Here is a 23,025-nt window from a genome sequence, read left to right as displayed (position 1 = left end):
CGGAGGACTCGGAGCCTGACGCCCAGCTGGGTCTTCAGGCTGTTGTAGGAAGCAAATAACAGTAACAACAATAGCCAGCCTCCTATGTGCTAAAACCCATTCTCCCAGACGAAGGCGTGGGTGCGTTTAAATCCAGACCTGGGGGTCAAGCCCTCTCTGCTGCTTCCCTAACTCTGTGATCTTGGGCAGGCTGCTTACCCTCTCTGTGCCTCATTGTAAAGTGGGGATGACAGTCGGCCCTCCCAAGTCAGGTTTGGTGGGGATGAGACGGGATCTGGCAGGTCCAGCTCCCAACCCAGCGCCTGGTCCACTGTGAGTGCTCAGTGCACGGTGGCCATCGTTATTGGGACAGCTTTTCTCTGAGTCCCACAAAACAGGGGGTTCAAACAGTGCTCAGGAGGTGGGAAAGGAGCCGGGCTGACTCGCCTTCTCCCTCTTTTCCACCCTCCCCACCAGGGATGGCCCTGACTCAGGCCTCGCCACCTCTCACGTGGAGTTTCAGCCCAGCATCCCAGTAGCCCTTGGCCTCAGCCCCTCTGTTACGGGCTATGCCCCCATGATTCATATGTTGAGGTCCGAGCCCCTGGTACCTCAGAATGGGACCGTGTTTGGAGACAAGCTCTCTAAAGAGGTAATTAAGGTAAAATGAGGCATTAGGGTGGCCCTGATCCAACCCAACTGGCATCTTTCTAAGAAGAGGAGATTGGCACACAGACACGCAGAGGGAAGACCACGTGAAGACAAGCCAGGAGACGGCAGTCCACAGGTCGAGGAGTGAGGCCTCGGAAGGCACCAGCCCTGCCCATACCTGGGACTTCCCTCCTCCAGAACGGCAAGGACATAAATTTGTTGCTGAAGGCGCCCAGGCTGTGGCGCTTTGGGAGGGCAGCCGGGCAGACCCACACGCCCTCCTCCGGTCCACCGCAACACAGCTGCCAGGCTGCTCCGCCCGCCCCGCAGACTGGCTCAGGATCTCGTCACTTCGAGGCAAAGGGTCTCCAGGCCTCCCAGGACACACACGAGGACAGCCACACGCCTCGGCCAGGCATTGCACATCCTCGGGGCTGACGGCAGCCCCGAAACCCGCCTCCTGCTCCTTCTCCCCTCCCGCGAGGCCCTCCTGTGCCTGATGCAGCCAGGCCCACCTCACCGCCTGGGGCCTCTGCAAAGCAGGAGGGAGACGCTCCACCGCTTTCTCGGGACCAGAAGCCAGCCACTGGGGGGATGCGGGGACCTGGGAATTGGGGTTACGCCAGGACAGGGCTCCTCGTGGGAATGGCAGCTTCTTCCAGCATCTGGGGGCGCCCGGCAGACCTTGGCTTGTGGCTGCATCACTCCCATCTCTGCACCCATTGTCATGCGGTCCTCTTCCCTGTGGGTGTCTCTGTGTGTCTTCACACGACGTTCTTATGAAGACACCAGTCATTGGATTTAGAGCCGCCCTAATCTGATCTGACTTCACCTCCACTTGATTACATCTGCAAGGATGTTATTTCCAAAGAAAGTCGCATTCTGAGGTTCCAGATGGACATGAATTTTGGGGAGACACTATTCAACCAAATACAGCAGATATCATTCCCCCATCTCATAGAAGAGGAAACTGAGGCACAGAGTGACTTGCTTGAGGTCTTATGGCTACCCAAGTGGCAGGTCCAGGATCCAAGCTCGGGTCAGCCTGACTGCAAGACCCTACCCCAGCGCCCCACCCCAGCTCCTCTGAGGACTGCTATCGTGGCCATCACTGCTTCATGTCCCATTTACACCTGTCATCTCACGTAAGCCTCATACCAGCCTTCTGGGTCTGGGGGCATTCTAACTCATTTTATAGATGACGTCATCAAGAGAGGCTAAGTGACTTGCCCAAGGTCACACAGCAAGTTAGTGAAAGAGCCATGATTAGAACCCAAGTCGGTCTGACTCCACACCAGCATGCTTAACCACTACCTTAAAATGCCTCTATTTGTCCCTTTGCTTCGTGACAATTTAAACCCGGAGGAATTACAAATCACCATCAAAGGCCTTTTTCCAAAGTCAGAGACCCTCCCAACGCAATCCATGCCGGAGGGGGCTCGCCCATCCCTAGGGACCTGGGAATGGGAGTAGAGTGGAGAAGCCAGGGACCCTCCCCACGGTCTCTCACACACATACACACACAGACACACATACGCACACGTGTTCGCACACACACACACACGAGACACGTACTCACACATACATACTCATACAGACATGCTCGCACATACAGCTCACACATAGGCACACTTACACACAGACACACACTCACACACACTCACACACACACTGCACCAACCAGCCATCTCCCAGAGCCAATTAGCGAGCCTGGGTGGTCTCGGGGGAGCCCCGTGGGGTGACGCTCTTATTGATCAGCTCGAGCACGGAGCGTCGAGCAGAAGAGAGGAGTCATTTAAGCCATGCGCTCCCACTTCCGAATGCAGCGGGGACTCTGGGGGCGGAGAGTAAGCTGTATTCACTGTGACAGTAATTGAAAGGTGGCAGCAGCCACCGCACACGGTCCCCGCCAGCACCTAATTGCTGGACCAAAAACTGCAGGAGAGCTGGGGCTGGGGCTGCGGGAGCGGGGGGAAAGTTAATACAGCCCAGAATCAATAGCGAAAGCTTTCACAGTGTCAGGCACGGGAAATGGAGCTGAACAACAAGAAGCCGCAGAAAATGAGCCTCCAGCCTGACTGGGTCTGGGAGCTGAAAGCTGGCGAATGCAGAGACGGGAGGAGGCTCTCGGCGCCCGTGCTGTCGACATGGTTTCTGATGCAAGGGAGGCCCGATGCCAGCTTGGAGAGCACGGGCGTGGCGGAGTGTGGATCAGGTAGACCCTGACTTGGCCCCCGGGAAAGGACTCAGGGCGTGGAAAGCCTGCAGTCGCCCCTGACCTGGGACCAATCACAGCTCACTGAGCTTCAGTTTGCTCGTCTGCAGCTTGTGTCCCTGGTCACACAGGGCAGCGTCGCATGGTGGAAAGAATATGCAGACCCGAGTTTGAATCAAAGAGCAGGGTTTGACTCCCAGGTGTGCCATGTCCTCACTGTGGGACATTGGACGGGTGACTTAACCTCCTCTCGAAAATGGGAACTAGGATGCCAGGGTATGGAAAATGCACCCCCTGAAAGCTGCTACCTCCCAAGCCCTGGCCCCTGTGAATGCTCCCTCACACGGCAAAACAGAAAAGGGTCCTCGCAGGCGTGATTTAGGATCTTGAGATGGGGAGAGTATCCTGGATTATCTGAGTGGGCCCTAAATGCCATCACAAGTGTCCTTATAGGAGTGAGGCAGAGAGAGAGGTGACACACACAAAGGAGAAGGTGATGTGAAGATGGAGCAGAGAGATGCGAAGACGCTCACTTGGAACGTGAGAGTGATGCAGCCACAAGCCGAGGAACGCCGGCGGCCACCAGAGCTGAGAGAAGCTCTCCCCTAGCGCGTCTGGAGGGAGTGCAGCCCCGACAACACCTTGAACTCGGCCAGTGACTCTGATTGCAGAACTCTGTCTCCAAAAGGTAAGAGAATGAGTTTCTGTTGTTCAAGCCACTGAGTTGTCTTAATTTGTTACAGCAGCTTCAGGAAACGAATGCATCTGCTTTTCAGAGTTGGGAAGATGAGAAATACTTATTAAAACACCTGGCGTATAGCAGACTTCAGAGTTCAGCTGTCACCGATCTCAAATGACCAGTGGCTGCCACATTGGAGGCCGGAGCCCCACGTTAGGGAGAAGTCTTGAGTTTCTACGTGAAGCACCTGAAATTTATCCAACAGGTTTATTGAGCAGATGATTTATTTCTGCTTCCTTTTGCTAGGATGTAAGCCCCATGAGGGCGGGCTTCCTTATTTTGTTCACTGATGTTCCCGGGTGCCGGGGACACAGTAACTGCCCAGTAAACACTTGTGGAAGAATAATAATGATAATAAAAGAACAGCCCCAAAAAACAAAAACCACGTGGCACATAGGAGGTCCTCAAAGATGGCAGCTGTGGTGTCATTCACACCAGGTTCTTGGGTGGTACCTTTCTCTCTGGGTCTCCGTTGCCTCATCTGAGAGATGATACTCAGGATTGCACAGCTCCTGAGGACTGGCCATGCAGTGACCATCCAGTGATGCAGGGCACAGGGCTTTGAAGCTAAAATGCCATCCAGAGACCCTCACCAGCCATCCTGACCTCGAGTGAGACTCTCATCACTCACCCCTCCCCACTGAACCCCCTCAGACCCCAAGGGTGTCCTTCGGTTGCTTTGGGGGGGTCCAGGAACCCCCTGTAATTGTGTGATTGTGCCTCTCCCCAGTCCCACAGTGGCTTGAAAGAGGCCGTGGAGGGAAGTACACTGTGGAAAGGGGCAAGCGCTACAAACCAGTCTCTCCTTCTGTTTCCTGAATAGCCGGTTGTTAAACTTTTAGCATCCCATCATCTGAAAAGCCCCACCTTGGAGACAAGCTCTTCCAGAGCTTTGCAAGGAAGCCCTCCCATGCGTCCCCTGCAGGAGGCCTGTGCCGACACTCTTCCCACATGTGTGCACCAGGACTCGGCTTAGACAGCTCTGACACCTGCCGGGCCTGGAACAGAGAGGAGGTCCCATCGCGCCCCCCTCATCTTTTCCGGACCATCCCTCGGTCCAGCCCTGCTGGCAGCAGAGGGTCAGTGCAGCCCTTCAGACCCCGGGGGATGCAGCTGGGGCTGATCGGCCCAGCGTGCAGAGGTGGCTCCATCGGCGAGGGGCTGTCCTCTGGGTCAGCCTCACTCCATCCCTCTGTCGAGCCAGCGCTCACTTCACTCGGCTGCCCCAAGCGTGGATCTTGGCCCTGGGAGGTCAGAGGGTCTGGGCCCAAGGTCTTGTGCCTTCCCAGTCACTTCACATCCCCGAGCCTCATGTCCTCCTCTCTACACAGACTCTGCAGCCGGGGCTGCAAGAATCAAATACGAGAAAGTCACGGAGCGCCCCAGGCCCCGGCTCACCTTCACGGAGCATCTTCTACACAGCAGAACTTGCCAGATGGGATTACATGCACCCTCGGGACAACAACTCACGAGGAAGGCGTTTAGCTTTGTCATCCCTCTTCTGAGGAAACTGAGGCTCAGAGCAGATAAATTCCATGCTCAAAGCCACACCAGGGAGCGGGTGAGGACCTGGCACCAGACCCGTGTGGTTCCAAGGCCTTGACCATTGCCTGCCTCCCGACACAGCACACGGGACCTTGGCCGTGAGATCCCAGCCTTCCCAGCCCGCGCCCAGGCAGTCAGGAATCCTTGCACGGAAACCGTCGGCCCGACTTCAGCAGCTCCAACCATGTCTCTCATTTCCTCAGGGAAAGTCGCTCGTCCCAGGGTAACTGCTGGCTTGAGAGCAGGGGACGAAGGCCTGGCGGTGGAAATTCGGTCCCAGTGCACGGTGGCGTGGCCTCCCCCGGTGCAGACAGAGAAAACAGCCACTGCGGCTCAGCAGGCTGGCACTGCCGCTCCCACACCTGCCCTTCAACTCACTAATTGGCACTTTCTCGTTAGAGCCATTTCACTGGGATGGAAAATACGTATGTGTATGTATGCGGCAGAGATTAGCCAGGAAGGCTGAAATACCAAATTAATGGTGCAAAAATGTGAGACAGTGCTGGGGGCGGGGTGAGAGGGAAGAGGCCAGGGCCTTGCCAGCATTTGGTTTGGTCAAGCGCCGCCCCCCCCCCCCCCGCCCCCCACAGCTGCACAAGGGTCTGAATGAGAAACTCTCAAGGGACTAAAAAGGGAGACGTTTGTTACGAAGCCAATGCCTGCAGCATCCACAGAAACTCGGCTCAAGGAGATGCAGGCTGGCGAGACAAAGTGCGTCTTCTTGGAGAACCAGGAGCCTATGTCACACCCCTGCATTGTCTGTGAGTGGATTCCAGGAGCCAGTGTCAGCTCCTGACTTTTCCTGGCTGTAAGCACCCAATGACAGGTTCCAGCACCTTCTGTGAGAGAAGGCCATCCTCTTGGAGAGTGGGGACAACTAACTCTGGCCACCTAAGAAACTCAGCATCCAGACCTCGAGAGAGAGAGGAAGAGAGAGGGGGCATCATCCATCCATCCATCAGTTCAATTGACACTGAAGTCTTCCATCCTCAGGGCCTTTGCACATACTGTTCCCACTGGCTGGAACAGTTTTCCCTTGATGAGTGAGCAGGGGAGCAAGTGAGAGAAACAGTTGCTGAGCACCGATGGTGTGCCAGACCCCACGATCGGGATCCCTGGAAGAATAAGAGCGACACAGTCCCTGCATCCAGGAGCTCACAGGTCAGCGGGAACTGGTCAGTTGGGCCCCTTGTTGTGAGCATTGTAACAGAGGCCTGAACGCAGCACTCAGAGCCCGGGGATGTCCCAGAAGGCTTTCCACAGGACGTGGCACTTGAGCTGAGTTCTGAAGGAGGAGTGGGAATTTTTCGGCAGCCATGGGGTAAAGCAGGTTCTGGGGACAGGGAAGAGCATAGACAAAGGCCCTGTGGTGAGTGTTTGGGGGCCACAAGTTGCTTGGTGTGTTTTGAGCACAGAGGAGAGTGCCGTGTCGAAGTTGCCCTTTAGGAAGACTTCTCGGCATCAGTGGTGTGATTGGACGGGAGGGAGGGCTGGGCATGACTGGAGGAGGGAGAGCAGCTAGGAGGCAGCTGTTGCGAGAGGCAAGGTGGGCAAAGGGATGGATGTGAGAGATCTCACGGGGGAGAAGGGGAAAGGATTTGGGCTGAGGGAAAGGAGGAGCCCAGGGTGGCACCCAGGGTTCTCTTCTGGGCAACTGGAGGGGTCCTGGGCCCCCACTGAGCTGGGAGAGCCTGAAGCCAGGGCCAATGGGAGGAGGAGTTCTGTTCTGAGCCTGAAATGCCTGAGGGACCTCCCCGCCACCGCCACTCACCCCATCCTCTGAGCGGTGCCCCCGCGGGAAGGACAGAACCTGTTGGTTTGGGAGGAGCATGGAGGGGAGAGAGGCAGGGGCCCCGGGCGGGTGTGGAAAACAGCGCCCTTGATTGCTCCTCCGGAGGGTGCAATGGAGGGAAGCTGGGGAGAGGGACCGTCTAGTCCACCTCTCATCTTCCAGACCAGGAAACCGAGGTCCAGAGACAGGAAGCAACTCTCAGCATCGCTCAGGAAAAGTGATGTTTGCCGCATTCGCTAACAATCCCAAATCTCAGTGGATTCAAGCCACAGCGCTCATCTCTTACTTATTTAACTTGTCTGTGGCGGGTGCTGGGCAGCGTGCTGAGTATTTCCCAAGGACGGTCCACTTGACCCTCACACCCTACCAAGAAACCACCATATCGGACCAGCTGTCAGTCAAAGGCACCACGGCTCAGAGAGGCCATGTGTCTTGGCCAAGACTTCACGCTGGTGAGAGGTGGAGTGGGGTGCAAACCCAGAGCTTCTCCCTTTGAGGGACCAGCAAAGAGGCTGGACCACCCAGAGGAGGAGGTCCAGGAACAGCCTCACTTGGTGACCGCGAGCACACGCTGGTCTCGTCTGTGTCCCGGCGTATTTTTCCTGAACGCCGCAGCCAGCTCCCCTCCTCAGCTCTCAGGGGAGTAGACGCTGAGAGCGAATTTGACCCTAAGATCTGTCAAATCCTGTGTGCAGTGAGAAGAAAAGGGCCAGACACTTTCCAAGTGTTTTTATTGGAAAAGAAAGGTGCAAAGTCCGGAGTCACGCCGCCTTCCTACATGGGACAAGGCCAGCCAGCGGAGAAGTGACAGTTCCAGACCTGCTCTCCGTGTTAATTGCATCGCAGCCAATACCCCGCGGAGAAACATGGACGCAATTAGCACGGAGCCCGGGACCCCCAGGTGCCTGTTCTGTCATCACATTTGTCCAGTGGAATTAACACCGCCCCACGGCCACTGCTCCTCACAGCACCACAGCCCCACCCTCTTAAAAGGACAAACTCATGTGCTTCCAGTGTGCCGAGCTCCGCACCGGGCTTTATACACGTGACCCTGGTTCCTCCCAGGCACCTGCCACCTGTTTTGCTCACCTTGTATCCCTGGTGCCTGGCAGGATGCGGGGCGTGACCGAGGTGCTCAATGAATGCTGGGAATGAATGAATGATGTTGCCAAGTCTTCTGGCTTTATGCATTTAGTGCCTTTAATATTCAAATAAAGTGATTCCAGACATAGGTTACTCCTCTCGCTCTGAGGTCCAAGCTGGGAAAATGTCAATTTCACTCCAGTTTCCTCCCATTTGGTCCTTCTCTCCTCTCTGCCTCGTGTCAGCCCAAACGGGGGACATGCCAAGTCCTTTGTCTCGGTTCCTCCCAGGTTCCACCAGGACAAGCCACATGGGTGTATCCAAAGTTTGCTGAAGGTTCTGGGGAGCGGGAATGGAAGAAAATTGCATGGCCCTAAAATGGAAAATAAGGCACCTCTATTGTGAGATCCTTCTCCTGGTCCCACAGTTGGAGCCCTCCCCCAACCTTCCCCCACCTCAGCCTCCCACCACCTTCTCAGCCTCTCTCCCCTCCTCCCCTTTCTTGCTCGCTGGCCTCCAACCCCCAGGACCACCGGCTCAAGTCTTTTTCTGGCCCCTCCTGGAATTCCCTCGGGCCTGCCTTTACACACCTAAAACTCGCTCAAGTGCTCTGCTAAACACCCGAGTCTCTGCCCAGCAGCCCAGAGCCCCAGCAGAAGCTCTGAAACTGTTGCTTCTCCCTGGACGAGGAAGCCCGGGCCGGCCCCCCTCTGCCGGCTCCGTGGGAGGAAGGCTGCAGTGCAGGCTCGCCCTTCCCCCCGCAGGAACCGTGCCACGGAAGAGGCTACAGCTGGCTTCGGGGGTGACAACGGCAACTTGCGTTTCCCAAATGTGCATCTAAGTGTCAATAACCATCGGAGGCCGTGGTGTGATTCTTGACATCTTACAGAGGGGGAAACTGAGGCCCGGGGCAGTGAGGTGACTTGTCCAAGGTCACCAACAAGTAGGTGGGAGAATCGGGATTTAAAGGTCACTCCACGTGAGTCCAAGGTCCGTGCTGGTCCACCCCTCACATGGCCCACGCGGGTGACCTGTCACCCCGTCTAAAATCCACACCCACTAACAACACAGAGGGCAGAAGACCCTTCTCAGGTAAACGAGAGTCTGGAGGGCACCTGCGCAGGCCCGAGGGGGCAGGGACACCCTTGGGCTTTGGAAAGGGACAGGGGGCAAAAGCCAGAGGACTAGTCTTTGCAGGGCGCCCGCCATGTGCCAGGCGCCAGCGGAGCCCTTAACCTTTTACCACCATTGTACAGATGGGGAACCAAGGTCCGTGGAAGGTCACACAGCTTGTGTAAGGCCAAGCTGGGACTTGAACCAAAGCCTGTTGGGCTCCAATGCCCAGGGTCCACGTCTCCAAGAGGCCCCCACCTCAGGACCAGCCTGGGTGAAGACGTGGCCAGACGCTGACTGCGGCACATCCAGCTGACGGACTCCCGCACTAGCCCTGGTCGCACACGACGCCCCACAGAGGGAGGGCGGTGCCCGGACGACGCCAGGCAACTGGTCACCCAACTGGTCTCCACGACTGCATGGAAAATCCATCCTTTGTGCCCTTTGCTGCCCATCTGTCCCAATAGACACTCCAGCAGCCAGCTCTGTGGCCGCTGTGCCTGGACCAAAAGTAAAACGCTGGGTCTCATCCACCTGGCATAGGTTTTAAAGTTAGACCAGGATTAAATCCTGATTCTGAAATAACAACCTACGAGAGCTGACGAGGACCCCTAATAGAGAACCACAGGCAACGCTCTGGAAGTTCATCAACTCTCAGACGTTTGAAGGATGGGTTAACACACACGCTCACACGCATGAGCACACAGAGAAACACCATCTGGTCCAGTCTTCTGTCTACACTCTGGTAATATCTCCCCCATTTTACAGACAAGGAAGTCGAGGCCCAGAGCTTCACCCTAGCACATGGCAAAGAGGGGACTTGCACCTGGCTCCAACACCCGTGGGCTTCCCACCGGGTCCAGAGGAGGCCCAGACTTCACAGAGATGGGGCAGGGTCTCCCCGGGGAAGGAGGGTGGAGCCCAGCGGGCAGCTTCCACCGTCGGAACAGCTCCACTTTCTTTGCACACATGCTGAGGCTCCATGTCAGGTTTTATTTGAAGAAAACGGTTTGCTGCCTAAGAAAATGTCTGAAGCCAAGGGACGGCCACTGTGGGCAGAGGCCAGGGTGGCCGGGGAGGGATGAGAAGGCAACAGGGCCATGGGGAAGCCTCAGGAAATCAGCTTCCTGAAAAGCGTGCCCCTTATTTCATCTACAGAGTGCCTGCTCCGCCCTCAGAGAGTCTTTTGTGTTTTCTCTCCTCCACCTTCTACTCAACCAGCCCTCCCCTCTCACTCTCAGCTGCCCCGTGAGAGGTGGCCCTGCTCCGTGTCTCAGAGTCCAGAAGCCGTCAGATTCAAACTCCTCATCTTCCCAGCGCCAGGTCCTCCTCCCGCCCCGCCCTGCCCCGCTGCACGTGGCCCCTCCTGTCGTCGCTGCTCTTACAGAGGAGAAAGTGCTCCCTGCCCCCAACACCCACGGAACAGGGGTCTCTGCCCCGGACCCTGGGACCCACCGGGGATCCCCCCTCTGTGCCATATCTCATTTCTCTCCCACATCTCCAGTCTCTCTCTTTCCAGATCCTGCCCATTAGCATTCAGGAATATTCTACTCTCTCTCATTCAACAAAACAGCTTCCCTGGACAGCCGCATCCGGTCTCTCTGCCTCTCCCCTCCTCAGCTCTCCCTCTGTCCATCCCCACTATTCCAGCCAGCAGCTCTTGCCAAGCCTGCATGGCCTCTTGCTCACCCTCCAGTCTGTTCTCCACTGAGCGCTGAGAGGGGTGTTATGGAAACAGAATCCAGTCATGCTCCTCCCCACGTCAGCCTCTCGCCCACCCCGTAACATGGCTTCGGAGGCCCTGCTGATAGGGTTGGCATCCACATCCCTCGGCTCATCCTGAGTCACTCTCCCACTTGCTGTCCTGACGTGGAGCTCCCTTCTGCCAGGCTTTCTCTTGCCTCAGGGCCTTTGCACATGCTAATCTCCATTCCTGCCCCTGCCCTGGTTTCACTGGCTCACTGTCACTCATCCTTGGCCAGGAAGGAGGTCTCCTCTCCAGGCTCAGTTAAAGGCCCTCTCTCACAACTTCTCCAAGGCGTCCCCCTCCCATGCCCTAATCCGAGCACTGCCTGCCTTCCTCCCTGGACTGAGGGCTCCCTGAGGTCAGGAGGTCCATCTGTCTGCTCCTCAATATAGCCCCAGGCAGTCAGCACATTGTGGGCGCCCAATAAATTCCTGCTGGGTGAGTAAACGAGTTAGACCAACCCTCAGGACTCTCCAGGCGCCACCTTGGGGCAACCCACAGGGGCACGTGAAGAAGCTGGCCAGTAACTATCTGGGGAAACTGAGGCTCAGAGAGGAGCAGTGACTTGCCCTCGGGGACACAGCCAGTGGACCAAGACTCAGACCCAGGTCCAACCAGCAGGCCCTGGGCGCTCAGCCAGGCCGCCCTGGCAGCCAAGCTCGTCGTGACCTCCCTCCCACCTGACTTTGATAACTGGCTCCAACGAGAGGGGCTTCATAAGCCGTGATAGATCCACGATGGGTTATAGATCTGATGAAGCAAACCATGTCCCAAACCATCGATTGTGTAATTGGCTGCGAAGACACATTGTCCCCTTGCCCTTCAGCTACAACTTAATTTGCCAGGTCAGCACTTCTGCCCAAAGTCACAGGTAGCAGCCTGTCGACCAACGGCAACTGGATCCCCAGCACCACGTGCTGCGATGGGGCTCACAGCTCCTCCCGGGGGCGCCAGTCTGACAGAAGAGGAGACCGAGGCCCAAGGAGGGGCAGTGGCTCGCTCCAGGCCACACAACCAGTGGGTGCCGGGCTAGAACTGGAATTCAGTGCACGCCCATCCGGCCTCGATCCTCACGCCTCCCCTCCTGCCCCACATGTAACTGGTTGTTTCGTTGTTTTTAACAAACATATTAAGCTTTTTTGCAACTTACCACTTCCCACCATCCCAGCTCCAGAATATAAAGCTTCTCTTTATATACAGCCAAAAGCCGCAAAACAATGTTTTTTGGTCAATGACGGACTGCATAGACGCCGATGGTCCTGTAAGATTAGTACCCCGTAGCCTAGGGTGCAGCAGGCTGTACCGTCTAGGTGTGTGTAAGCGCAGTCTATGATGTTCGCTCAATGACGAAATCGCTCAACAGTGCGTTTCTCAGGACGTGTCCCCGTCGTTAAGCGACCCATGACCCCATAGGCAGATGGAGGCACTGCTCACAGGCCGTTCAGAGTTGTTTGTGTCTGTGCCTGTCCCTGCACAGCCAGCCTCCCAGCGTGAGCCCCTGGGGGTCGGGACTGCGTTTGTCCCGGTACCGAAGGGGCCCCGCAGAAGCCTGAACAGAGGGGGCCAATCCCCATGGCACCTCCCGTCACCTCGCACATTGTTAACAGTGATCGTGGTGAAATATTCATGGATGAATGAGGTGGTGTTTGAGATCTGATTTAAATTAACAAGGGGCCTGGCAGGGGGAGCGTGGATGGGGCGGGACCGGCCAGGGGTTGGTGGTTGGCGGGGCTGGGGGCTGTTACACGGGGGCTCCTCAGACACCCTGTCCTTTTTCATGGATGTTCAAAATTCCCCATAATCAAAATTTTTTAAATTGGATATCCTTCCCCAAAAGAATACTAGTCACGGTGACTGTAGTAGCTGAAAATGATCGCTTATTGCTCACTCACCACGCACCGGGCTTTGTGCGCAGCTCTTTCTGTGTCATCTCGTTCAATCATCATGCTACCACGATGGATATTGTGTCTATTATACATCAGGAAGCAAAGGTTCAGAGAAAGATCTAGAAACAGCCCGGCGTCCAGGACTCCAACCCGACGCCACGTCACGCATGGTAGTGATGCAGTCGGTCCCGGGACGTCCCGGCCTCCATTTGGGGAGGGGCCTCGGGAGCCGGCACTGCGTTCCTCTGGAGTCCACCGCTTCGTCCTCTCAGGGGAGAGATGCTGATTTCCAGAGTCGTCCAGGGTCCTTTGGAGCTAAAATCTCACGGGCCGGGAGGGCTGGCAAGTTGGAAAAAGCTGGCTTGGGTCAAAAACGAGCCGTGGAGTAACACGTGCCCGGCCCTGCTGGCCCAGGTCCCCGCCACGTCCCTCCTCACTCGTGCTGGAGCTCCGCCCATCTCCTGTGCACTGCTCCCACCTTGGTTCAAGCCTCGGCCTCACTCACCCAGGTTACCCTCCGCCCCGGCCACATGCCTCCCCAGTCTGGTCTGATCTCTCCACAGCCACCAGGGAGCTCAGTCTAGACCCCGGGCCTGACAGGCTGCATCCCTTACCACAGGCTTCCAAAGCCCCAGAGGATGAAGCCCAAATTCCTTGCACGGCCCCCAAGGCCCTGGGTAATCTCTCTGCCCCCCACCTTCTCACCCCTCATCTTCTAGCCTCATCTATCTCTCTCTGCCCCAACCCCACACCCTCATGCACTCTCCTCCCCATCCCAGCCAGACTGAACAGGTTTTAGGTAAACAAAAGCCCCACATTCTCATGTGTAGCTTAGACAATACCTGCCTCCTCAGCTGCTACCTCCCCAGCCTGACAAGCTCCTACTCATCCCCTAAGACTCAGCTCAGGTGTCACCTCCTCCAGGAAGCCCTCCCTTATGCCCCAGGCTGGGTTGTGTGTCCCCACAGTGCACTGTGCTCATCTCCTGCACACGGCCCACTGGATTATCCACGTATGCTGATCTGTCTCCCCCACCAGCCAGGAAACTTCTCCAAGACAGAGACCCACCTTGGTGCCCCAGAGCCTAGCACACAGTAGGTGCTAAACAGACTCTGGATGTGCCATCATGGGCTGGCAAATAGGTTTCCTCATCTGTAAAACAGGATCAGTTGTACCTACCACATAAGCGTATCCACTCACCCAGAAATATTTATTGAGGCCCTACTATGCGCTAGGCTCAGATCTAGGCCCTGGGTTTAGAGCTGAGAACAAAGTCAGCAAAACTCTCGTGGAACTAATGTTCCAGCAGGGAGAGACAGACAAGACTTGAAATAATAAGAACAATGTACAGGATGTTGTATGGCGATGATGAGCATAAGGAGAGCTCTAGAGATTGGGGGAGGAGAAGAGGCAAAGTAATAATTTTAAGTGGTTTGATGAGAAAAGTCTTCCCTTCGAAAGTGACAACTGAGTCAATTCCTGATGGAGGCCGGAACTGAACCAGGCGGGCATCCTGGAGAGGTGCAGTCTAGGTGGCAGAAAGAGCAGGTGCAAAGGTCCTGAGGTGGGAACATACCTCGTGAGATCTGGGGCAGGCAGAAGGTGAGTGGAGGAAGGAGGGTGGGGAAAAAATATAGGACCATGGCCTCAAATCTTTTACTCAGATTTCCATGGGAAACCACTCTGAGCAGCCAAGTGGCGTGACCTGATGGCCAGGCTGAGGGACAGAGCAGACCGGAGGCACTCGCCACCGTGGCCAGCCCGCAGAAATCACTCAACAGGTGTTGACTGGGGTGCTCTCGTCACGCGGAGCATCAGCATGGCTCTTCCCCTGCTTATTAGCAAGTGAATATTAGCTGGTCCCGACGGCAGTTTCCAGAAATGTTCTGCGCACGGGAGCTTCTCCCGAAAGAGCCCGCAGCCCTCGGAGCGGCTTCAGTGAGGGACACCGTGTCTCGAAGCCACAGCCCCTTGAGGCCTCTTTAGAGCGACACCGAGGTCCCTCCACCTCGTGCGAAGGCTCTGCCAGGAGGGGGCCTGCCCGGGAGTCACGGACATGCTGGCTGCAGACGAGAGCTAAAACAACGGCTGTGCCGAACAGGGGACGACGACGCTGGGGTGGGCTCAGTGCCATTGTGTGCCCCGGGGGGACTTGGAGGGCAGGGACACCCAGGGGGACGTAGCTACAGGGCTGCCATCGTCAAGGGTGAACGTGGCTCCGCCTGTGCCTGGAAGGGCTGGGCGAGGTGGACGGAGGGTGGCATGTGGACAAGGACAGCCTGGGCTCACCGCCCGGCCTTCCTGTGCACGCAGGCTGCCAAGGAGGCAGCTGGACCCCCACATGCCAGGGCTGACCTCCACCCGGCACAGAGGGGCTCCTGAAAGGAGGAGAAGAAAAAGGAAGACAAGGAGGGGGAAGGAAAGAGGGAAGGGGCTCCTTCTAGAGCAAGAGGTATTGGGTAGTCTGATGGAGGAGACACAGCCCCTGTACCTGGGAGCTCCCAGTCTGATGGGGGAGGCAGAGCCCCTGTACTGAGGAGCTCCCAGTCTGATGCGGGAGGCAGAGCCCTGCCCTGATGTGCTCCCAGTCTGACGGGAGAGGCACAACACCACCTGCCTCTTTGTCCTCCAGCCTCTTTCCTGGATGCATCCCAGGAGTCTTCAGAGTGGAGAGAGTCTTCCAAAATGAAATACCTTCTTTCAGAACCGAGGCCAAGAAGCAAAGCAAAGGGGAAGGTTGCGGCCGGTTGCTGACGTTACAAAAGTTTCTCCTGAGGGGGCGATCGGGGTTTGTCTTTCAATTCCAAGGAGAACCACGGGAGCAGAGATACAATGAGCGTGGTCAGACTGGCAGCCGAGCTGTGTCTTCACGAGGTTTGGGCTTTTTTCTGATTATGAAATTAAGATACGCTCCTTCCAAACCCAAAACAGAGATAAAGAGGAAGAGGATCCCGTAACTCATGCTGCCTTTCCTTCCCGTCTTTACTCTACGCATTTCCACGTTGCTGAGCCACCCAGCATGCATTCTCCCACTTAGGGATTTAACAGCAACTTGTCAGGTCGCTCTTGCTGCCAGCCACAATCTGGGGACGGGGGACTCCCACAGTGACCAAGACAACAGACCTTCTGCCTTCACGGAGCTGACGTCTGCTGGGGAGGCCGGCCGGATTACAAACAATTACACCCATAAAATACATTCAGCAGGTGATAAATGCTATGAAGAAACTAGAACAGAAGAGTGACAGAGTGACCAAGAGGCGTGGGGCAACTCTGGACGAGAGGGAAGCCCCTTCCGAGAGAGGGAATCTTTGAGCTGAGCCTGATTGTGGCGGGGCCAACCTGCAGACGGTCCAGGGGAGAGGCGAGCCAGGCAGAGGGCACAGCAGAGGCGAAATCCTGGGACCAGCGTGCACTTGGCGTTTTCAAGGCCCGGAAAGAATGCCAGGTAGCTGGAGGCAAGTCCCTGTGTTGTTAAGGACTCAGGAAGAACTTCCTAGACATCAAAGGCTACGAGCCTGGACTGGGTGACTGGAGATTCTGTCCTTGGGCAGACACGGGCGTCCACACAGCCTGAATTTATCCTGGAATCCTAGCATGGGGAGACGATTTAGAAGCTGTTGGCGCTCCAGATTTTCACATCAAAGGGAGAATGTGCTGGGACTGGCTCGACACCGGGCGCTGTCTTAGATTTACGAAAATTCTGCCTCACTGAGTCCACCCAACGGCCCCGGGAGAGAGGACCGCTGTTCTTCCATTTTGCGGATGAGGAAACTGAGGCTCAGAGCTGGGAAACACCTTGTCCGAGGAGACCGAGCGGGTAAGGGGCAGGCCGTCTGGTTCCTGAGTCCCCTTGTAACGCCTGACTGCCCCCTCCTGACGGAGCCAGAGGAGGAAAAGATGACGCTTCTCCCAGGGTTTCCACTCTACCTGCTGATTTGGGAGAAAGATGCTAGATAGTTTAACTGATAAGTTCTCCAACACGTTAGTTTTACTCCAAAACAAACATGGATTGATGACAGAGTGCAAGGCAAAATGAGCATGATTTTTAAGAGAGAACTCAAGACTTTGAGAAAATTTTTTGGCTTCACTTCTAATTGCCTGAGAGCAACGTGCCATTATACAGATGAGCAAACTCAGGCCCGGGGAGCAGAGACGACTCGTCCCCAGGCCTGTCTCCCAAGGAAGGAAGCTGGACCCCGAGACCCTGAGACATGGTGACCCAGTGACCCAGCGACCTGAGAAGTGGTAGGAAGCCAGAAGGAAGACGGCAGACGCCTCCAGCCCAGCTCACACTGCCTGTTTGTTGGCTCTGATAGCGCGCCCAGGACAGGCCCAGAGAGGCGAAAATCACTTTCTATTGGCCCGCACACATGGTGTTTGCACAGCAAGACCTCGTCCAGAACCAGGAGCTCTGAACCTGTGGTTATAAGGTCAACGCAGGGCCCCCATCCAGAGAGGAGCCGTGCAAACGCCCCAGAAGAGAGGAGGCAGGCCCTGCACCCAGCGACCCCACCAGCCCAGCACCCCACCCCACCCCACACAGAGCCGGAAGCGGTGCAACGTAGCGGAGAAGAGCACTGGACATGACAGACCCAGCTCTGAGTAAACAAACAGAGAGAACAGACAGATGGATGGATGGGTGGGTTCCGAATAGGGAGCTAGATGTTATGATGATGTGACATTGATCAGAGATCTACCAGTGAGGGGGAGAAGTTACATATATTTAAGGATCTGCTTGTTTACATATAATATAGATCAGTAGCATTTTGAGATACACAGAATATATATTTGAGGTAGATGGATAAAGTCAGCGGTAGGCTGGAGCCCGTTCACACCAGCTAGAGGGAGCCAATTACACACATTGCTTCCTAATTCTGTGGTCAGGGACATCATGTTGGTTATCTGCAACCAGCCCCAGCAAGAATATTTCCACCACGGAAACATACAAATCAGGTAATTTGTCGTTTTCAGAGAGCCGACTTACCAGCACACTACTGACCGTACATGTGGATAACAAGCTGGCTATTTGGCTAGTTAGCCAGTCAGCTATATCTCAGATAGATACTATGTATATACTATATATACATACACACACATGTGCACGTATATGTGTGTATATAAAGCATGTATATGTATACACACGTATAAGAGAGATCCTATGTGCAAGGTAGATGGATTATGTTTAGGTAGTAGATAAACAGACAAACAAAAGTATATATATTTATATACATACGTAATTTATATTTGGCTGAACCTTAGGAAACTGCTGTCATTCAATTGTTTTTGGTCTACCACAAAGGCAATTTTGCATGGTTATATGTGATAGCTGAGTCATAAAAGTAGATGCGTGTGTGTGCATGTGTGAGTATAAACACGAGAAGACACCCCGGACTGAGAGACAGAAAGGACAGAGAGACCTGGGCTCCAGGAATAACTTCACCACTTACAAGCTGTTCTACCCAAGGCAAATGTCTTGCCCTCTCCAAGCCTCTTTTTCCCTGCTTGGAATAGGAGGGTATCGAGACCCACCTCCAGGGCTGCTGAGGGGACCTCAGGAGGGGACAGCCCAGAGCCACACCCAGCCGAGGCCTCCAAGAAGCCTCTCCAGGCCTGTGCCTCCCCCACCGGCACATCCCACTTCCGGTCGTCCCTGGGCATCCTCGTGGCCCCGCCGGATCTTCAAAGGACGTTACCTGCAGAAGCAGACTCTGGCACAGGGGGAGCATGGCCTTACTGATCCCCTTCCTGTCCCCACACCTCCCAGTTCACAGAGTGACGTGGCACCAGCTGACAGATGTCCCAGCCCCGGCGCCGGGAGTCTAGCTGCAGAATGGCCTCCCTTGGCCGTCGGTCAACAGAGCGGTGGCCAGTCCTCATCCTCAAGAGAATTCCTTATCCGGTCCCTGCTGGCCCATCTCCTCTGGTCCTTCTCGCCGACTCCCTGGGGGAGCCTTTCCACAGCGGGTACAGCTCTGGGTCTCAGCACAGCTGCAGCCAGCGTCCCGGGGCAGGTCCACTCCCCACCACCCTCCACACCCTACCCCCACCCCGGGCCTGGGTTTCCTTCTGCATGTTTAGTCTGAAAGTGCTATAAAATCACCTAAAAAAGAAAAGAAAAGAAAACCCTGCCAGGCAGAGCAAGCTGCCCGGGGCGGATGCGGCCCTGGGAGGGGAGGTTGCAACTCCGCCCTTTGCAAAAACCAGCTCTCAGGACTCTGACTTCAGGGTTAAGGACCTAAACTCCAGCTCTGTGAATTCCTAGCTGTGTGACTTTGGGCAAGTTCCTGAACCTCTCTTAATCTCAGGTTCCCCAACAGTAAAATGAGATTGACAACACCTGCCCCACGGGTTTCTCACGAGGATTTTTAAAAATAACATATAAAAACGGTGACATCTGCCAGTTTTAGAGGCCAGGCTGCATGCCAAGCTCTATGCTGTGAACCTTACACACCATCTCCTTTCTTCCTACAATGACCCTGTGAAGGATGTCCCACTCTTCTGCTCATTTTGCAGGGGAGGAAACTGGGGCTCTGGGAGGCTCATTTCCCCAGGGCACACAGCCGGCCAGGGACAAAGTCAGGATTGAACCCAGGAGGCTGGGTCCAGGGGCTACGGGCTCACTCACTGGGAGACACCGATAACACATGAGACGTAAAATCTCGGACACGTTGCAGGTCCTCCGTCCACGTCAGTTGCGGGGTAATCATCACTGATTTTTAATGCTTTCTTTCCTTGGTTAAAAGCGCCATCTGAGCGGGGACACTTCTCCAGGGCTACACCTTGGGGCTTTCGGATCAAGGCCGTGCAGGGGAAGGAGTTCACCCAGCTCTTTTGAAACAGATCAAAGCCTTGTTCGGAGAGCCTTGCTGTTCTCTGACCAGCTTGCCCTGAGCCGACTATAGCTTAGCCTTGGGGACATTTTGGGCTGTGCAGAAACCCAAGGAAGGAAGTGGGTGCCGGAGGGGCTGGGATGGGGGGTCAGCCTCAGCCTGGCCTCCTGAGCACCTGCTGGAGAGAAAGAAGTGCATCGGGTATTGGAGAGACCTGAGATCAAATCTGGGCTCTCACTGGCCAGCTGTGTGACCTCGGGCAGGTGAGCTGACCTCTCTGGGCCTCTGCTTCATTCCCCCAGGAGGGATGTTGATGTGGTGCCTAGTACACAGCAGATGCTCAATAAACGGTAGCTGTCATCATTTATTATTCTATTTAGGCAAACCACAATTTCCAAGACAATTACACTCAGCCTGCTTCTAACTCAGTGACTGTTGGCCAAAATCTGTCTATCTGGTTTCAGTATGCTTAGGAGTTTGAATGCAACCAAAGAAGAGTTGGTTGAATTTCGCTGCTAGTTATTTTGAAAGTATCTGGCTGCTCGAACCCAGCCCAGGTGGCCGGTTCTTCCAGGGACTGGCCTCTGGACTCGAGAGGGCTGGCTGTGTGCCGGAGAGCCAGCTGCTTCTGGCGCATCTGCAGAGCAGCCAGTGTAGAAGGGGATGCCAGCTCTCCCTTTTCAAAACAAGGGGCTGCAGCTGCAGTCGAAAACCAAGCCCGGCTTAGCCCCAGAGGCAGCTAGAGTGGCCCTCTGGCCATGTTTGCAGAAAGGGCAGGTTTGTGCTGACAGCTTAGGGCTCCGCTCCGAGGCTGTCCCTTGAAAAGAGCCATGGGTCAACTGAGCTGCCACCTTGCTGTAGAATGTTCCGGTTGGGGCGATTAGCTGTGGGATGCCCTAACTCTACGCCTGATATTGGAATTGCCCTGGGTAGTTAGGCAGGGCATCCTGGAAAGCAGCCAGAGAAGGGCCGAGTCTCTGCTCTGAGCGGAACCCAACCCCACCTGGCTGAGCCCCAACTTCTGGCCATTAGGTGAAAGCAAGGATGGAGCACCAGAACTTGGAGAGGAGCAGAAGAGGAGCGGGAGGGGGCCAGGGTGCACAGGGCTTCATCGGGGGCCCAGGAGTGACCCATGTGGCTGGGAAAGGGACGAAGCAGGAGACCTGGAAAGCCGTGTAGGGTTTCTTTCCACCTCTGCTGTGTGATCCTGGGACTCTGTTTGCCCTCTCTGGGGCTTTTCTGCCTAATCTGAGAAGCTGAGAGAGCTGATAAGACCATGAGCTGTGTAAGATGATGACTAGGTTTTGTTCACTGCGTATCCATAGCACCCGGCTCAAGCCAGGCACACAGTAGGCCCCCCATAAATAATTACTGAACAACGATGCCTCTCCCTCCATCCCTTCTCCGTGTAATTTTCCCAAAGGCAAGCTTTTGATTAGAGAAGTGTTCTCTGCCGGTACAGACTGTTCCTGATGCAAGGAACAGTCAGTGTGTATCTGATTTTAAAAAGCATTGATCCAGGCTGTTCAGATCCTAATGAGGCAGAGGCGGGAGAGAAGCCTTCATTCCCGCATCCCTCTCTGGAATTGCTCTCCCACCGCAGCCAGACAGTACCTCAGTGCCCAAAGCCGGGACTGCAACCCACACACCTCCAGGCCTGGGCAGGTAACAGGGCCAGTGGGGCCAGGGGAGGCCTGGGGTGAACCGGACAGTGTCCTCCCCGGCCACAGAGCAGCTCCCATTAGCTCCTGCCCATCACTGCGGAAGGAAAGGCAAACCTGACACAACCGGCTCTTATCAGTTTCTTTAAAGTTGAAAATCCAGATTCTTAAGTGCAACCGCCTGATTTTTAAGTGTTGGCAACTAATTCAACAATTAAAAAGAAAAGTTACTGGAGCAGGCAAACAGAACGTTCTGCGGGCTGGACTCAGCAGGCCCCTGAGGTCTATGGGTCGTGAATAGGAACCTATTCAAAGGGAGGAGGCTAGGCCCTTGCCCCAGGGGACCTGTCAGTCTGATGGTGGAGACACAGCTCCGCCCTGGGGAATGCTCTAATTCTGATGAAAGCAGCAAAAAGAGGCAAGATTTCCAGGTGCTTCCAGAGCAACATAGAAAAATGTGCAGAAGAATTTCGTATAGACTAAGACCACAGCCACTAGGGGACCGCAGGACGGCGGACCGGCCTGACGAACTTGCGGTGAATCCGGCAGATGTCTCGGATACCGTCTTACAAACTCTCGAAGGAAAGGCAGGATGTGGGTTGACAGGGGAGGGTGTCCCCGTTGGGGAGCATGGCCGATACAGAAACCCAGAGGCGGGACAGAGCAGGGGGCCAGGGTAGGAGGCAGAGAAGTGTCGGGGCTGGGTTGAGATGCCGCCCTGGAATGTCCAAGTCAGATGGCCCCCTGGGGATGGCTTGGTCCCAATGCACAGATGGGAAATAGAGGTTCGAGGAGGGGGGAAACTTGCCCAAGGTCATGCAGTGAGCTGGTGACACAGCCAGGATGGGAAAGAAGTCTCAGGAGACCAGACTGGGTGTGGGAAGGGGGCCACGAAGCCCACCCGAGGGACAGCTGTTTGGTGGTTTACATGGTTGAGGAGCCCCTGGCTGGTGACCCCACCTCACCCCAACCCCTCCCTCGTCTGTGAGCTGGAGCCAGGCGGAGGGCACCATCTTCAGCCATGGCTGCCCTTTGGATTAACCTTTAGACTGTGCAGATTAATGGTCCATCCATCTTCCACCCAACAGGCTCCAGAGGTCTGGCAGGGGGAGCGAGTACGGTCCAGAAGGGACCAGGGGCTCAGTGAGAACCGGAAGGATGTCCTGGACCCAGGAGGCCTTGCCTGCCAGGACTCAGGGTCCGCAGGGGCACTAGGAGGGAAGCCATGTTGAGCAGCCTGATGGCGGGCCAGGCACCCAGGGCCAGGAGTTTCCCCCGCATCTTGATCCTGCCTCTTCTCGGCGACCCTTCAAGGCCAGGATTCTTGTGACCCATTTCACAGATGAGAAGGCAGGGCCTTGCCCATCCAACCAGAAGTGGCAGCTCTGGGATCCTGTGCTTTCAAAAAGGGAAACCAGGTGGTGTCACAGCCCTGCCTGGAGCCTTTCCGTGAGCCCCGCCATCTCCCCTGCCTCACCTCCCTTCACTTCTGCCCTCCCGCTGGCCCGCCACCCTTTCCTCACTCAAGGTCTTTGCACTTGCTGTTCCCTCCTTTCAAACACTCTTCCACCATCTCCCACACAGCTGGAGACACTCAAGCATCTGCAACAGTCAGGGCCGAGGAGAGCAGGGCCTTGAACCAGAGAAGACAAGGGGTGCTGAGTCTGGGCGGGTGCCGTGCTCCAGCCAAGCTGCTCGGACAACTGGGAGCCAGCAGAGGACGAAGTCAGATTTTCTTTGTCACATCCTTTAAAATTGTTTAAATTGAGCTATAAAACGCATGA

The 23,025-nt window shown here is 55.7% G+C and overlaps 1 long non-coding RNA gene across 1 annotated transcript in view; it reads right to left on the bottom strand.

Annotated features, from left to right (window-relative positions):
• Positions 1 to 8,099: 8,099 nt before the first annotated feature.
• Positions 8,100 to 23,025, bottom strand: part of LOC139078761 (uncharacterized) — a 30,558-nt gene continuing 15,632 nt past the window's right edge. The window contains exon 2 of the long non-coding RNA XR_011531807.1: positions 8,100 to 8,377. This is a non-coding gene — a long non-coding RNA (uncharacterized lncRNA). The remainder of the gene's footprint in view (positions 8,378 to 23,025) is intronic.

Source organism: Equus przewalskii, chromosome 2 (genome assembly GCF_037783145.1).
Source record: "Equus przewalskii isolate Varuska chromosome 2, EquPr2, whole genome shotgun sequence".
In the NCBI taxonomy this organism is placed as follows: Eukaryota; Metazoa; Chordata; class Mammalia; order Perissodactyla; family Equidae; genus Equus; species Equus przewalskii.
This window is presented reverse-complemented; position numbering and strand designations above follow the sequence as displayed.